At 34.8% G+C, this 17154-nt stretch overlaps 1 protein-coding gene across 1 annotated transcript in view; it reads left to right on the top strand.

Moving 5' to 3' along the window:
- The window catches only part of Cpr (Cytochrome P450 reductase), a 92271-nt gene that overhangs the window by 42647 nt on the left and 32470 nt on the right, over positions 1-17154 (top strand). The gene's annotated exons all lie outside the window — the stretch shown is intronic.

The following is a 17154-nucleotide window of genomic DNA, read 5'->3' as shown; positions in this document are numbered from 1 at the left end:
AATTATCCAGAGACTGAAGATAAAGGAACGGCTCTCGACGATATGTCTGAGAAGAATTCTGCAGTTTTTTCGACATATTGTCAGGCGCGGACCGGACAACCGGGAGAGACTGGTAGCTTTGGGTAGCCTCCAGGGAAGGCGAAGCAGAGGAAGAGCGCCTGCGCCATGGAGCGACCAAGTGAAAGAGCTGACTGGGGGCACAATCCATTCTGCCCTGAGAGAAGAGGAAGATCAAGAAGGATGGAAAGTCTTGGTCGCTCAAAGGATGGCGAAATTTAAATGTGGTCATGACTTCCGTTCTCTTTCCTTCAGGGTCCACGACTCGACCCCGTACAGAAATATCGAGAACATCAATGTTTGCACTAGCATCATTTTTGTGACAATCGAAATTCCCCGATCCTTCCATATAGTGGTAAGGCGTGTCATCGCATTTTTTGCAACTGTGTGCGCCTTCTTATTTCCGCTTCGCATCCGCCCTTTCCACTGATGGTCGATCCCAGATATACAAACTCGTCGACTGTTTCGAGGTTTTGGAGTGTACTTGGTGTTGGTAGAAGGTTGGCCCGATCAACAACCATTAACTTGGTCTTATTCCTATTGATAAGGAGGCCGTATTTGCGACTCTCTTCCTCTACCCTATTATATGTATTTGTAGTATTTGTATTAGATGATTATTACATTATATCAGAATACATATTTATTGTTTAATTATTTTCTGCTATGCACTTACAAATTAGTATACTTAGGTACGCAAAGTTTCTCTCCTTTCAAAATGATATGCAAAGTAATTCAATGTTGTTACATTCTTAGGAGTGCTCATCTTCAAGATACAATTTTTGTGTATATATTGTTATGCCACCTTGAAAATCTTAAACCAAAATTATTTATTTAAATTTAAGTAAAACGGATCATGGGTACTAATATGTCTCGTCCTACAGCCGTATGAATAATTCATTTATTCTAATCGTCTGACTTCTATTCGTATACATACATATACAAATATTTAGTGGATAAAAAATAGTTAACCTGCATATTTAAAGATTTTCTTAGATATTTGTGACACCGTGACAACATCGACAATTCGCCTTAAAGCAGGCGCGCACACAAGATGAGGGGTTTCGGGTTCAGGCCCCCTCCATAAATGGAAAAAAATACAAATTATTTCGGTAAATGGCATATTCGCTATTCTTCTTTTTCATCATTACCTCATGGCTGAGGATCGTGACCCGGATGATTTGATTGTAAAACAGCCTTCTTAACGGGTTGGCCCTACTCCTCTCGGCATTCTACGACATGTAATGTCTGTGGCCACTCGAAGAAACGTGGCACCCATAAATTGGTGCAATATCTAGGGAATCCAATTGCTTTAATATTCTGATGCGACATATCTAAAAGAAAAAACAGCGCGAATGACACAAATGGACACTAATGATCCTAATAATTATGAATGTCATTGCTGACCAGATAATTACTAATAAATTATCACATTTAAATGTCATGCTAATTATATCAAATGGCCAACTAATGGTTGCGCGTCTTTAGCACTGAAAGAATTAAGCCAACACGAATTCTATAGCCACTTGTGGATGCGACAGGTCGCAATAACACGTGGATGAATACCCTTACCATGGCGGGTTAGATTGAGAGAATGCCAAACGATAGGACACTTAAAATTTTGACCAACTAGGTACATCAGTGGATGCAACGTAAGGAGAAACTACGCCTCAGTTAAAAACGCGGAGATTCACATCTCCTTTAGTCACTCCTGCGGCTGGCTGTGATGCAATATGAATCAACTGAGATCACGTCGACTTCCTGGTGGTCAACGAAAACGAATTTGACGCAAGCTGGTTAATTAAATAAAAAAAATATTAATGATTGGTTTAATTTATGGTTTAATGCTTCCATTTCAAATTGACAATGAAACCATATTATATTACATCTGAATGTACAAGTTTTAATTTTTTTTTACGATCGACCAAAATCCATCCTGCGATCGACGGTCGATCACGAGTCACGACCATCGCGTTGGACATGCCTGCTCTAGACCAGTGGTTCTTATGTGCAGACACCAGAGGATTTTGCTGCGGCCACCAACATCATTTTCAGTATTTAATTTAATTAACTGGGCTAAGCTTAGGACGCTAAGCCAAGAGATGTCACGGAGAATTGCAGCTTTCGAGATGTGGCTGTATAGACGCATCCTCAAAATTCCTTGGACTGACCAGGTGACAAATGTTGAAGTTCTCAATCGAATGGGGAAGGACCGAGAAGTTCTACGTAGTATCAAAACCAGGAAACTACAATACCTCGGCCACATTATGAGAGGACAAAAATACAGCATTCCCCAACTCGTCATTCAAGGAAAGATCAATGGGAAGCGTAGCAGAGGACGGCGCTGCATTTCGTGGCTTAAGAACCTCCGTGATTGGTACGAGTGCAGCTCCACCGAACTGTTCCGGGTAGTAGACAACAAAGATAAGATCGCCTTGATGGTGGCCAACCTCCGCTAGGGGATGGCACAATAAGAAGAAGAACTGGGCTAACGTTAAATATGCGGTATTGGATATGAGTCATGACCAAGTACTTAAAACCATTTTAATTACCACGGTTGAAAAATTTCTCTCGAAGTTATACGTTGACCAAGAATCAAGTCAAGTCAAACAATTGGCAAAAATTGCTTTATTACTATTGTCGTTTTTTCCTACTACTGTAGACTGTAAAAGATCATTCAGTGCAATGCACTTCATAAGAAAACACATATGGAAGCTAGTTAACAGATGTAAACTTAGAAGCAGCCATGCGGCTCGCATTGGAAAAAAGGAGTATTGAGGAATTTCCATTTGCATTATTTTTAAATAAATAGATTGTACTAAAATGTTTAAATGTTTTTTGTTAAATGGACTTGTCTATAAATAAATTGATCCATTTTTTTAGTAAATAAAATTTATCTTTAATTTTTTCAATCACAACAATGAGTGAAATTTGGTGCGGCCACCAGACGTTTCCATAATTGTGCGGCCACAGTTACATTTTACGTGAGAACCGCTGCTCTAGACACAGAGAATATTAAAGCGGAACAGCTGATTGCCAATTGCCCATACATAGAAACATTTTTTCGTGATGCTATCTATATAAAAATCGTGATGTGTGATGACTTCCATTCATGTAATATTTATTCGAACGCCGCCATCCATATAATCGGCAGCAACTGTCATTAAGGTCGTACCTCATGTTTATAATATAATACAGTGGTGGCCGAACCGTGGCGCATTGAATCTTTGCACCTACTAATTCTATTGAAGTAGGCGCCATAACTGAATCCATCTTCATATTTTCAACACCTGAGTGCTCTCAGTTCAAGTCATACAGCCTTCTTACTCATCAGTTCGTCTCATTTTTTTACAGTTTACAATTGTAGGATGTGAACAGTGTGTGTGTGTATGAGAGAGATCCGAGAGAGAGAAATTGATTAAAGCAAAACAAGGTCGCGAATAACTGATTCAAATTTGAAGAATTATTTGCTGCTCTCAGTAACAAATTTAACACCAAACATTGAAAGACTCGCGAAATCCAAACGCTCAAATGCTCTTAGTGCTCCATCCTGCTCAGAGCTCTCTCTCTCTCATCACATCCAACAACTGTGTTCCAAAGTTATCTTCTCCAAACGAGACTCTCCGGCAGCTGTAGTACCATCGGCGGGGTCCACGAAAGTGATCACCCTCTCGTTCAAGATATCATTTCTGACTATTGTTGATTGGTGGTCCAATAAACGTGTATTTTTTGAACTGTCATAAATTAATTAACTTAATTGCATGATTGAGTTATATTCTTTTTCCTCCCCTAAGCGAAGCAGATCCTACCCCTATCCCTATTTTCCAACCTCAACCGTGAACATAAGAAGGTAGAAAAGGTGCTTAAGTTGTATGGCGCATTTGAACTCGTCTGTGAAAAAAATTTACGCATGGTATGCAAAAGGTTGGCTACCCTTGAATTATAACACATCTACTCACCTACACATTGTATGCGAACATTGCACGGCCTCAAGATAATGACATCACAAGTGGAACAAAGTTAAAGTTTGCTAAGCCAGATGTATCAAAGAGAAACTCGTGTTTTATGTTGCGGTCTCACTTTCTCTGCTCATATAAATAATTTCTTCGATTAAAAATACTAGTTATATTATTATAGATTGGTAAGTGATGTAACAATACCTGACACGTATCTAAATCTGAATTTTCTGTATGTCGGTACCATTATTTGTCGTATAGCTAGTTCAGATAAAGACGCGTAATTCGTGAAAAAATTAATTAACATTGTATAAAAACTGTTTATACCATATGTGTAGGTATAAAATACGAGGGTGGGTCAATAAGTCCTTAGAAAAGCCGACAGGTGGCGCGACTAGTACTGTAAGCGGTTTGTTTTCATGCAGCGGCACTACCGATTCAGTATGCTGCGAAGTTTCAATCAGATTGGTCGGGTTGTTGTGTGTTTCTCGTACATTTAAAAAAAAATTTGCTTGTGGAAAATGGAGAAAATTGAGTTTAGAGCTGTTATTAAACATTTTAATATAAAAGGGTTAACAGCAAAGGAAATAAAAAATGAGTTGGATTTAGTTCACGGCATATCTGCTCCTTCACTGGTTAAATGAATTTAAACGTGGTCGTACATCAACAAAGGATGAACCACGCTCAGGACGTCCTGTAGAGGTGACTACACCAGAAATGATCAATAAAATCCACGATATGGTGTTAAGTGACCGAAGATTAAAGTTGAGTGAGATAATTGAGGTTACAGAGATCTCAAAAGGTAGCGTCATTTCTATTTTACATGACAAATTGGGCATGAAAAAAATTTCTGCAAGATGGGTGCCGCGTTTGCTCACAGTCGACAATAAACGCAATAGGGTGGTGGTCTCTAAAGCCCTGTTGTCGCTCATTCAACGCAATCCGGATGAATTTTTTCGTCGCTTTGTGACTGTAGATGAAACATGGATACACCACTATACTCCCGAGACGAAAGAACAGTCAAAGCAGTGGATTGCGAAAGGCGAACCATGTCCAAAGAAGGCGAAAACCGTAAAATCAGCTGGTAAGGTTATGGCTACTGTATTTTGGGATGCACGTGGAATTATTTTCGTTGACTATTTGGAAAAAGGAAAAACAATAACAGGGGATTATTATGCATCTTTATTGGACCAGCTAAAAAACAAAATTGAAGAAAAACGGCCTCATTTAAACAGGAAAAAAATCCTCTTTCATCAGGACAATGCCCGTGTTCACACATGTTTACGATCAATGGCTAAAATTGAAGAATTGAAGTTCGAATTGGTCGACCACCCACCGTATTCGCCAGATTTAGCCCCCAGTGACTTTTTCCTTTTCCCAAACTTAAAAAAATGGCTAAGTGGACAACGTTTTTTTTCAAATGAAGAAGTCATCGATCGGACAAATGCTTATTTTGAGGACCTTCCGAAAACTTATTTTCTGACGGTTTAAAAAAATTGAGAAACGTCTAACCAAGTGTATTGAGCTCCAAGGAGATTATGTTGAGAAATAAAAAAAAATACAAAAATAAAAACTGTTTTAATGCTTTTTTCTAAGGAATTATTGACCCACCCTCGTATGTTACCATTCAAATTCCACACGTCACTTCTACTATATGGAAACAACTACTCAACATTTCAAGGTTTTGAGTTAATAATGCAATTTGATGTAGAAGGGTCTTTTCTTTATAATTGAAAAAAAAAACTATTCAAAAATTTCTTTAACTGGTCATTAAATCGAAAAACCTTTTCTGGGATTATTAATCATTAATTCAATAATTATAAACGGGAATGTCTGGGTTGATTTTTGAACTGTAAAATTTCGTTGTGCATTGCTAAGTTCATTTGAACTAAATAAATAAAACACATTTACCTCAAAAATTAAAGCTTTTACAGTGAATTCATTATATCCGAAGCAATCTGGCCATTGCACAATTATATTGGTACCCTCCCAATTGACATTATCAATGGAATCTTAGTTCTACGCATTGAGAGAACAAATAATTGTTTCATCAAATCAATTTCCTAGATTTTTTTCATGTCGCACGAGCGCTCGAAATGGAAAAGATTACGAACCGGAGCGCTCGAAAATTTTATGAAGTTATTAACATCGTTATCAAATTTTATTTGTATTTTATAAATATAACTGTTAGATTTTTTGTTATAAGGTCTATCTAGCTCAGACGGTCAAATTATTTTTTTCCACGAGACGGATCGATAATTTTACCGATTTTACGAACCGGAACGGCGCTACGGTGCGTTCCGGTCCATTTCGAGCCCTGTGTCGCACAGATAAATACTAGCAAGAATGACAATAACTATACACTTTCATTTACACCACACATATAATTGAAATACATCTTCAAATAAATATCTATTTTGACGCTTACGTGTCAGTTGAATAAGCTCACGAATAGTATCCATTTAGCTATACGTAAAAATTCCTCTCTGAACTTTCTCTACATTAAGACCGTACTTCAACGGATACGGGGTCCAAATAATCGACATTGGTTCGAACAAGTGAATTATAAAGAAGTACATTTAGTATGTCATCCAGCAGTGGATCTATCCCGGCTAATAATCATGTTGACATAATAACTACTTTATCAATGTTATTTTATCTTTTGTGTAATTATCATATTACAGTACCTACACCGTGTGAAGGAGAAAGTGACCTGATAAATTGTCACCATTTGTGGTGAGACAAATCTTTTCATTTTATAACAATATGTGTAAAAGGATACGATAGTATCCCCTTATGCACCTGGCTTATAGTAACAGCATAGTAGTTCGCTTTTAGTAAAACACTTGGTAATGACGTATTTTTTCATTTAATTTTTTATTTATTTATTAAGGAAACAAACAGTTAGGTACATTTTGAATACAAAAATATGTTTAAAAAACAACAGTGAAATAATTATATTGTAACCAACAAAGTTTCCATGTATAAATTATAATATAGTTAAGCCTACCAAGAATAAAAAGTGAGAAAGTAAGAAGAGCATAAATATAACGAAATTACATATGAAAAATGAGGAATAATTATAGACAAAAATAAGTTAAGTATTGTTACTCCCCCGTATGGTCCCCATTTGGGGATGTCTCTGTGTATCTGGAGAGGCCCGAGTCGGTATCAAATCCAACACATAGTAAGAGCTGATTACGAAAATAAATAATAATAGAGCCCGGCAATGCCGTAGATCACGACCGTTAAAAATATTTGCAACGTCGCCTTTTTGACAATGCTTCTGGTTGAAAGCGAAACACAAGATGGCGGGCAGAACGCTGCAAACAGCCAAACCGCAAACACGTACATTTCGTTCTCGGCATAAAATAAATTATTAAAAATGTAACCATTTAGTATATAATAAACGTAAATACATCTCGACGTTTCTGATCACAATTCCGGTGTGTCATATGTTCACCTCCAAGTCCTAAATCCATACAAAAACACAAAGTGACAGCTTGCTATTCACTTTCGAAAATGGAGGGAAATGATAGTATATTATAAAATATATACATACATTTTAAATTTGGTTAATATCCATTATTCAAAATTTTGGAGATAGCGCGTTTACACGAAACAGATGTATTATTGAAAGGATCAACGGCGGAGAAAGACATATTGTAATTTAAAGAAGAACGCCAAATAAAGGAGTTTTGTGCATAATTTGAATCACTACGACTAACGTGGTACCAAATTTGGTTTCGCGTAAATCTTGATAGACAGTGGAAACCAACCCTTTCGAGTAGTTTTGGCGAGTCAACAAAACCATTGATAATTTTGTAAAATATTACTTATTGATTAATTAAAATTAATCAATAATACAATGCAGTTCCACCGTGTATTGACAGTTGACACAATAAAAGAGTATAATATTACACAAATAATTAATATTCAGACAGTCAGACGTCAAACGAATGCTGTTGAACAAGACATGTGTACCTATATCTTTATGTCAAGGTCGTGGGGATAAATACCAAAGCTTGACCATTGACATGAGCCATATACCCACTTTGTTTCAAACGTTGCAAATTCCAATTTTAACCAGAGCTGCTGATACAATACATGACTTTTATAATATTCAGTTCCAGTCGAAAAACCAATATCCAAATTTCAAAAAATATGTGTCAATTGGTTTGAGGTGTCTATATTATTTTTTCAAAATGTACTTCATAGAATCTATACTATGTGAATTAATATTAAGAACCCCGACACTTTAAGGGGTCCCAGTTATGGATGTCAATAGTTAGAAACAACAGTTTTGGCCACGGTTCCGGTCCAAAATTAATTAACGGGTTATAAGTTTTCGGTTCCGGTTACATTTCCAACTCTTCTTTTAACTCACATCTTAAAAAAATTGTATGGTTTTACAATTAGTTTACATACAATATTTATGCATATTTTAAAAGATGTTTAATGATTACCTTTAAATTCCAACATACTTGTTATTAATAGTATAGATGACTCTACATGATATAGTTTTATGTGCACTATTTATGTCGGATCTTAACAGCCTACCTCCACCTTCGCCACTACTATATTTTATAATATGGTAGGCAAAACTTTACGAGCGTTGTAATTTGAGCGAAACGTTTGAAAATCTACACCAGACAACTTCGTCCGTCCACAAGTTGACCGACCGGTTTCAGATAAATAAATCAAAAAGAAAGTTTTCGTATATATACTTACAAAAAAAAACTAATTGCACACAAATACGTAATATCCTTTTGGCATGTTCGGACTCGTACATGTTATTTTCAACGTGTTGAACAATTTAGGTCCCTGTACAGTTTTCCTTATCTTCTCTAACAAATCTGTGTAAATACCAAAAAATAAATTGTCCTTACTCTGTTAATTGGGAAAACTTGTTTTTATCAACTACTACTGACTCGTGGTCACGTCTCCCAGAATATTCTCATGTGTGATTTTTTATAATTTATTTTGTCGACAGATAGGTACGTCTGATTGATTTTTTTTATCGATGTTATGTAAAGTTTTGAATTACTTAAATAATTAACGTGAATATTCAAAGTGTGGCGAAATGGCATGCCAACAAAACCGTTTGTAGGAAGAAAGTTTATTTTTTCATTCAAGAAATCATTTTAGACGTCATGATGAAATTCCTATACATACTTAATACGCACATTTTGCAAATTCTTTGTGAGAGTGAGTCTATTATGATTCCATCTTGCTAGCATTATTTATTTGGCATAATTTTATTTCATCGTTAAAATAATTACATAAAATTAAATTTTATAAATTTTTTTTTTGATATACTCGTATTGTAACTTCTACATTATAAATGTAGGAACTCGATATATAGGTACCTGTGGCCAGTGACGTCCCTAGACAAAATGCCGTCCCTGGGCAGCGCCATAATGCCGCCCCATTTTTATACAATATTTTTAATATCTGTGCTCGTGTTGTTTCTGGTCACCAAGGACGTCGAACGGCAACGGAAGTAAACTAGACATCGCGAAACTGACAAAAATTAAAGTCCTGTTAAACCTTTTAAGCTAATTAATACAATTTGTTTCCAACCAGTGAGCTGAATTTTTGAAAGGAACGATATTTTCGTTATTAAGTACTAAGTTTAGGGGGTTATTTCTATATATACCAAATGATTTTCCTCGGTTTGCCGCCCTTCAAGTAACTGCCGCCCCCAAGCGACGCTCAATCTGCCTACCCCCACGGGACGTCACTGCCTGTGGCGAAGGGTGGAGGTAGACTATAAATAGTACACACTAAACTTTGTCAGTCAAACGTATTTGTTTAGTGTGCACTATTTATGTCGCATCTTAACAGCCTACCTTTACCATTAGCCGCTGATATAGCTAGTTCGTTGTTGCGTTCCATTTCTTAGCAGTGATTGGAGATCATTTTGACTGATTATTGGAGCAATGTTGGTATCCAGTTTAGTTACGTCTTTTAAATAAACTATTTTTATAGATTCCTAAGCCACAAAATTCGCTTTAATCATACACTCGGTTTACGTAGCGTTACTATATTCTAGCTCGACATTATAAGATAGTATACAAATTTATATAAGTAGGTATTTAAAAAAATACTAGATCCCATATTTATATGTGACTTGTTATCATATAATATGTGCCATATCCGATATCGGACATTGGCGATGATTTTGACATATTTTCCGTGTCTGTCGTTACTCTAAACCAGGGGTTCACAAACTTTTTCGTTAAAGGGCCAATATTGAAATCAAATCATCTTTCTTTTGTAAATATGTTCTGTTTTTTTAAAAAACAAGGCACAAAAATAAAAATATATTTTTGTAAACTTATATTTTTACCTAAATATACATTATTATTAATTACTCTTATTAATATAATAAAAATAATATTTAAATTATTTCACCATGTGATTTATGCAATTGTTTGTTTGAAACTAAATCCTGCAATCTAGGCTCAAATTTTGTGGTGTCATTACGTAAAACAGATGCGATATGGTTGTCTGTTAATTTTGATTTTATTAATGCTTCTTGTAGAACATGTATTTTCACAAATATAGGTACTTCCAAATAAACAAGCCATTTGATGAGCTTGTTGAACTATATTTGGATATACCCCAAGTGAAAGTTCTCATTCTTTCCAGTGGATATTTAATTTTAAAAGTAATTTTTAATATTCGATATGAAGAATAAAAATGAATACAGATTTAACATAAATCTCGCGGGACACATAAAAAGGTGACATGGGACTAATTGGCTCGCGGGACACACTTTGTGGACCCCAGCTCTAAACAGTGATTGAGTTGCTGAGCTCAAACCGGTGTCCGACATTCTTGAAAAATAATGTTTTTCTTCTGCTAGGATCTCGCTTATTGGAAATCTTCCCTTGAATGTTAAAATACTTACACATTTTTATTGTTTGTTTTAGTGTGCCTATTTATACTTTCCGTTTTGGCATGTTTTATTTCCTAATGACATACAACGGTGCAGTAACCTGTGTGCAGTAAATGAAGATTTTGCATTGAATATTTCCTTCATATTAATTGGTAACGTATTCATATTTTTTCAATATGAACTAATTATCATTTTCTACAAACATTTTACCATATCGCACTTGACGAATAAACAATAACTAATATAATAATAACCAATAACTAATAGCAATAAGATCGAAACTCAGTTTCGTGCCACGACTTTGTGAGGCTGGAAGTACGGGTTTCGGCTACCTACCTCCTGAAGTGCAGGGCCATTCCTCTTTCCCTTTGTAGTCTACCGAATAAGCTACAACGCACGGAACATGCACGCGAACCCTTCAATTCCCCAGTAGACTTCAGCAGCAATTTCAACAGGCAAAATTCAAATAAAAAAGCAAAACATGTGACGACATAGTAAACCTGTTTTTCATAGAATGGTAAGCTGAAGCATTTCGCATTGTTTGCATCTAACGACTTAATCGAAATACTGCGGTTTTTGCTGTATCACTGAATCAATGATGTTTTCCTTAAACGTAGTCTTATCGTAATGACTTCCTTACAAGTTCGTAATTTTAGTTTTCTACGAAATCCTGTGAATACGGCGATAGTATAATAATATGTCTACATCTCAAATACTGTTCGCTTCTTATGGTACGTTTACATTTGACACTTATATTGTCATATTTATGTATGACACCATATTCACTAAGTGTAAACAGTAATTATATTTGTACCAGACACTTATTTTGCGTGTGTCGAAACTCACCTGTCACTTATTCAATCTACTTATATACGCAAATGTAAACACCGCATTACATTGCATGTATCACAGTGCACCGTTCTACTCCATTTTATATTTATCTTAGATACCTATTTAAAAAATAATAAAAGGTAATTATTTTTTTAATATTAAAATATCTGTGTAATATATGGCAATATGAAAATAATTCTAATAGGAGTAAAGGTCAAACAAAAGACCACTAAATTAAAGTCGAATCCAAAATATGCAAACGTTATTAATGTTATTAATATGAAGTCAAAAAAAAAAGTTTCATCGCAATCGGATGAATGATATAGGAACGCATACGAATAGAAGAAGAAGATGTATTTCTTATTCAGAAATCTTCGTGGGCATGCGCACGACAACTCACCAAAGTTTCATTGCAATCGGATGAATGGTATAGGAACGCATACGAATAGAAGAAGAAGAAGATGGTTGTACTTTAACTCAAAAACCTTCGCGGGTGTTGGCACAATTACTGACGAAAGTTTTATTGCAATCGGATGAATGGAATAGGAACGCATACGAATAGAAGAAGAAGATGGTTGTACTAATTCAGAAACCTTTACGGGTGTGCGTACAATAACTGACGAAAGTTTCGTCGCAATCGGATGAATGGTATAGGAACCATACGATTAAAAGAAAATGGAATGAAGAAGAAGAAGACGATGATGATTTTTCTAATTCAGAAACCTTTGCGAGTGTGCATAAAACCACTTAACAAAATTTCATCGCAATCGGATGAATGGTATAGGAACCGATACGAGACAGACAGACATTCATTTTTATATATAAGATATAGCCTATACTCTTCGCGCAAGTGCAAGCAATAGGTTGACAAAGTTTTATCGCAATCGGATCGGAAAATACGAACAAACAAACAAACAAATATTAATTTTTATATTATAGATTTACGGTGACCACCCGTGCTTTATTTAATATACATACCTGTTCTTTATATGAGCAAGATATTTTTCAACATCGTACCTACTTTATTTTTGCCGAACCCCAGAAAATGACTTGCAACGTGGAGATTGGTAGGTCTTTGAGGGAGGAAAAGAAATAATCTCGTTTTGTTTTGTAATGATAGAAATGTGACTATTTTGCGATATTTAAAAAATATATAAAACTACGTTAAATATTGGAAGTAAAATACATACTATAATTCTGTTAATGGCACTAAAGAACATAATAAATGGAATTGGATGTGAAGTTAAAAATCCTAAAGACTTGCTTGACATGTATGCGTACTATATTTGTTGAGGAAATACTATAATATTTTATTTAAAGAGAAATTTACGACAGTTCTGATACATCAGGAAAACACCAGAAAAATTCAACTGTCCCTATTTCCGTTAAGAAAAGTCACCGTAAATATAAGTAGGAAGAAAACGTAGCATCTTCACAATCTGACTATGCATTTCACAGCTAGACATGAAGTTACTAAGTGACAAAATATATTATATTATACTGAATTGCATAATTATTATTGTTGTTTATTTTTTGATAATTTGAACCGGAAATGTTGATAGTGATTAATCTGCAATTTGCAATTTTAAGCTGGCACGCAATATCAAAAAAGTCAAACCAGATTTGTATAATTCCGGTGTTCAACAAATTTTATTTAAATTTTTCATGTATGTACCTACTTCCTACCTAAAAAATTAAATGTTATTTACAATATTTAATTGATGACGAGATTATAACCGTATAATAAATAGTATTTGGCTGGAAAAACTGAAAAAAGTTCTGGAATTCGAATTTCTTTAATTAGTTGGTAAAAAAATTTGCCCGGAAGAGTTTAAAAAAATGGTTTGGACATTGATTCTAATCGGAATTTTAATAATTCCTCGGAAAACTTTGTTCGTAGTGTTTATCATTAGGTGCATGGCCCCCACATCCTGAAGCGGGCCCCAAGGCTAGGATCTTTGTCGGGCCCCCTTACCTATCGCAAAGGTTAAAGGCAATGTGACGCTCTATAGTAGCGTTTTCCAAATGTCGTTCACGGTAAAATTAAGGGTGTTTAGTGTATTTTTAATACTTACATCCACTTGAATTATGGAGTTATCAAGTAATGACACAATTAAAAATTGACTTTTTTTACTATTAGAGCAAATTTGTTGTCTGTGTGTTTATCTCACATATTTGGTCGACTCGCCACGCCGCCCCCCCCCCCCATGAGCCTGGGCCCCCAGGCTAGAGCCCTGTCAGCCCCCCCCCCTTGGGGGGCCATGATTAGGTGCCTACTTATATTTTTGAAATGCTATTGGAGAAAATATATCATTTTCTTCTGTCATTTAGTCTATTTTCTTAGCCCATTTCGAATATTGCAGTGAATGACTTTGATTTGATTTTGATGTTTAATAATATGCATCATCGTCGTTATTTTATTTCAGTTTACTATTTAGTTGGCGACCCCTAGAAAACACCTTGCGACCTTATACTATTGAAGCGTAAATTTGCATTACTTGTTAAGTTCGTACATTGAAGGTCGCCGTGTCAATAACCCCACGTTCGCGAAACTTGTTAAAATTGTTATCAAAGTTTAGTACATTAAATTTTATAATCACCGCAGCAATCTTAATACTGTTTGTAACCACACAAGTTTTGATAAATATTTTAAACAATGATAAAATTTAATTAAAACATAATGTATATTAATAGCGACGTATATTATATTATGGATTCTAAATTATAATTATTTCAATATTCTGCTGGGACAAGAAAGAATTAGAGAACCTCTGGTAGCATACATAAATGATCTAGGTAGTATTGTGGGTGAGAAAGAGTTCCCGAAACGGGAATAATAATTTTGGGTGAAAAACTAAAAGTCGGTTCTAGATGGAAATTAATATAAATGACACGATTAAAATGATTCTGGATGGATTTCAATGGATGGATTGGAAGATACAATTTAAAAAAGCTTTGACATGGAATCTGGATGATACTTTTTTAGGGAAAGCGTTCGGTCAAAGCTATATTATAAAATGCAGTTCCTAATTTTAATAATAAGTTTATTGGCACGCCACCCATTATATTGTTTTTTTAGTTTTTTTGTCACCTATGCATACAAAGGTTCGCCACCTATTGTCTCATTTAATAGGTTGAGTAAATGGCTAAGAACCGCTTCCCTTTTCAAAAACATTCTGTAGGGTTTAGGAAGCAGTCATGATAATATATTATGCAGGATTGTTGATCTAATTAAAAAAAATATTGTTTTGCACTGTTAGAATAATATTTTGTTTTGAAATGTGACCGTGTTGATTACAGTGATTATAACTATTTATATTATTATTATGTATCTTTTCTATTCGCGGAATGTGCGAATTTTGTAATATTGATAGCGATTTTGTGATACACGTGTATCGTATATAAACCAAGGAATCGCATTTTGTTAATTTCACTTATCTACCTACCTACTTAAATTAGTCCCTGTTCTCCATTTTATAGCGTTATCTATTATTATTTTTCTTAGATATGCGATATTTCTTAAAATGAATTGGATCTCAATCTAAAATAGATTTTACTAGATACCTACAGTTTTCCATTTTTTCGTTTCAATTCTAAATTCAAAACTCAGTCCAATTGTACATTTTTCAGATTTCTTAGGCCAACAAGTCCTTATAAATATAACAGACATGAAGTATAATAATAATAATATATACAGTATATTGTATCTACTTTGTCTGAAATATAGATACAATGTACGATGTACCTAAGTACTACCTACTTATTATGACATCCTGTGCTCACTGATTGGCATGATTATGGTGATCATTGATTGTGTAGGCGTATATTAAAATAAAGACACAATATACGAAGACTATTGATAGAGTTACCCATATGCTTCAGTTAAACGGCACGCATAACAAATTGTTTTTATAAAATGATGTACCTACATACAAGATTCGTTCGAATTACTGATTCATTCTCGGACAGAATTTTCAATCTGGGAATTACGGGTTTGGACGAGATAATTATTGATTTAATGTTTTGTTGACATAATTACAAAAACATACATTATTTGGATTTTGAACAAAGATAGGAACATACATAACATGCGGATATATAACATACGGAACACCTTTAATAATGTTAACTGTCAAGTCTTGGCCGAAAAATATTGTACCTATTAATTAAAATAAACAAAGACCTTTCTCTACCTAGGTTTTTAAAACATTATAATTATAATCTGGTCCATAATACCTGTAATACGGAACCTAATACTTGCTCCAGCTCCGCTCCAGGGTCTGCTTCGCTCCGGGTAAAAAGTTTTAAAATGTAGTACCTATAATGTATACAAATGTTAAAACATAAAAAATATGCAGTTTTGAAATAAAGGTTGTTAATCGTCCCTTTCTTTATTCTATTAAACTAAATTTCTGACAGCAAATCCTCTTTCATTATCTGCCTCTTCTGTCAAAAAAGTGAGGTTTTTATCACTCGGCACCAGTGATGCCAACCGTACTATAATTATAGTACAATACTGTAATTTTGATTTCACGAAAAATGTAAAATACTATAATTTTACGCCAAATATACCAAAATACTATAATTTTAAAGGATTCAAGACGAAAAATGTTCCTGTACTATCTATTTTTCAGAAATACTATAATTTTTACGCCTTTGTACCATAATCAGCATAGAAAAATATGGCAACACTGCTCGGCACTGTTGCCATATTTCAAATAATTTCAATATTGTAGAGTGTTAAATATAATATTTTAATTGGATTTTAGGACGAAAATTTAATAATAAAAAATCATCCGGAGCCGTGGAGCACTACAAATTTTCGATGCTCCTGGTAAAACCCCATTGCTCCACTGCTCAGTGCTCCTGCTCCGAGCTACGCTCCAACACTCTGGATAAAACCAGTCCCGAATATTATTTAAATATGTGGAATAACTACCACACATTGTGTTTTTATTTAAATAATTTACATAACCTGTTAGAAACAATCATAGAAAAATTGTAACGAATCGGATTTTAACCCAAATCCATTGCATTATAATATTATAATTGTTCTGCACTAAAGGAAAACTTGTTCGGGTATTAAGGCTATACCTCAGCTGAGGCATGGTCTAAAACTCTAAAAAGATCGTAACTATGCTACGCGCGGATTGTGCCAATGACGCGTGCCGAACGGAACATAATTTGTCATAACAATTCAACATGCGTCCATTCGGTGTTATGTTTATTGTTATATTAGTAATAATAATAATATATTCATTGACATGTTTGCTTTTTCGAGTACAGGGATAACGTTTTTTAGTCATCTTTACACGATATAAGAATATATTCTGACGACGCCATCACAAAGAAAATCGACGTGCTCTCACTTCGAATGCCGCTCGGCGATTGGCGACGATGCGAAATTTC

This window comes from Rhyacophila brunnea, unplaced genomic scaffold, assembly GCF_057557595.1.
Source record: "Rhyacophila brunnea isolate RB1 unplaced genomic scaffold, BYU_Rbru_1.0 scaffold_7, whole genome shotgun sequence".
In the NCBI taxonomy this organism is placed as follows: Eukaryota; Metazoa; Arthropoda; class Insecta; order Trichoptera; family Rhyacophilidae; genus Rhyacophila; species Rhyacophila brunnea.
This window is presented reverse-complemented; position numbering and strand designations above follow the sequence as displayed.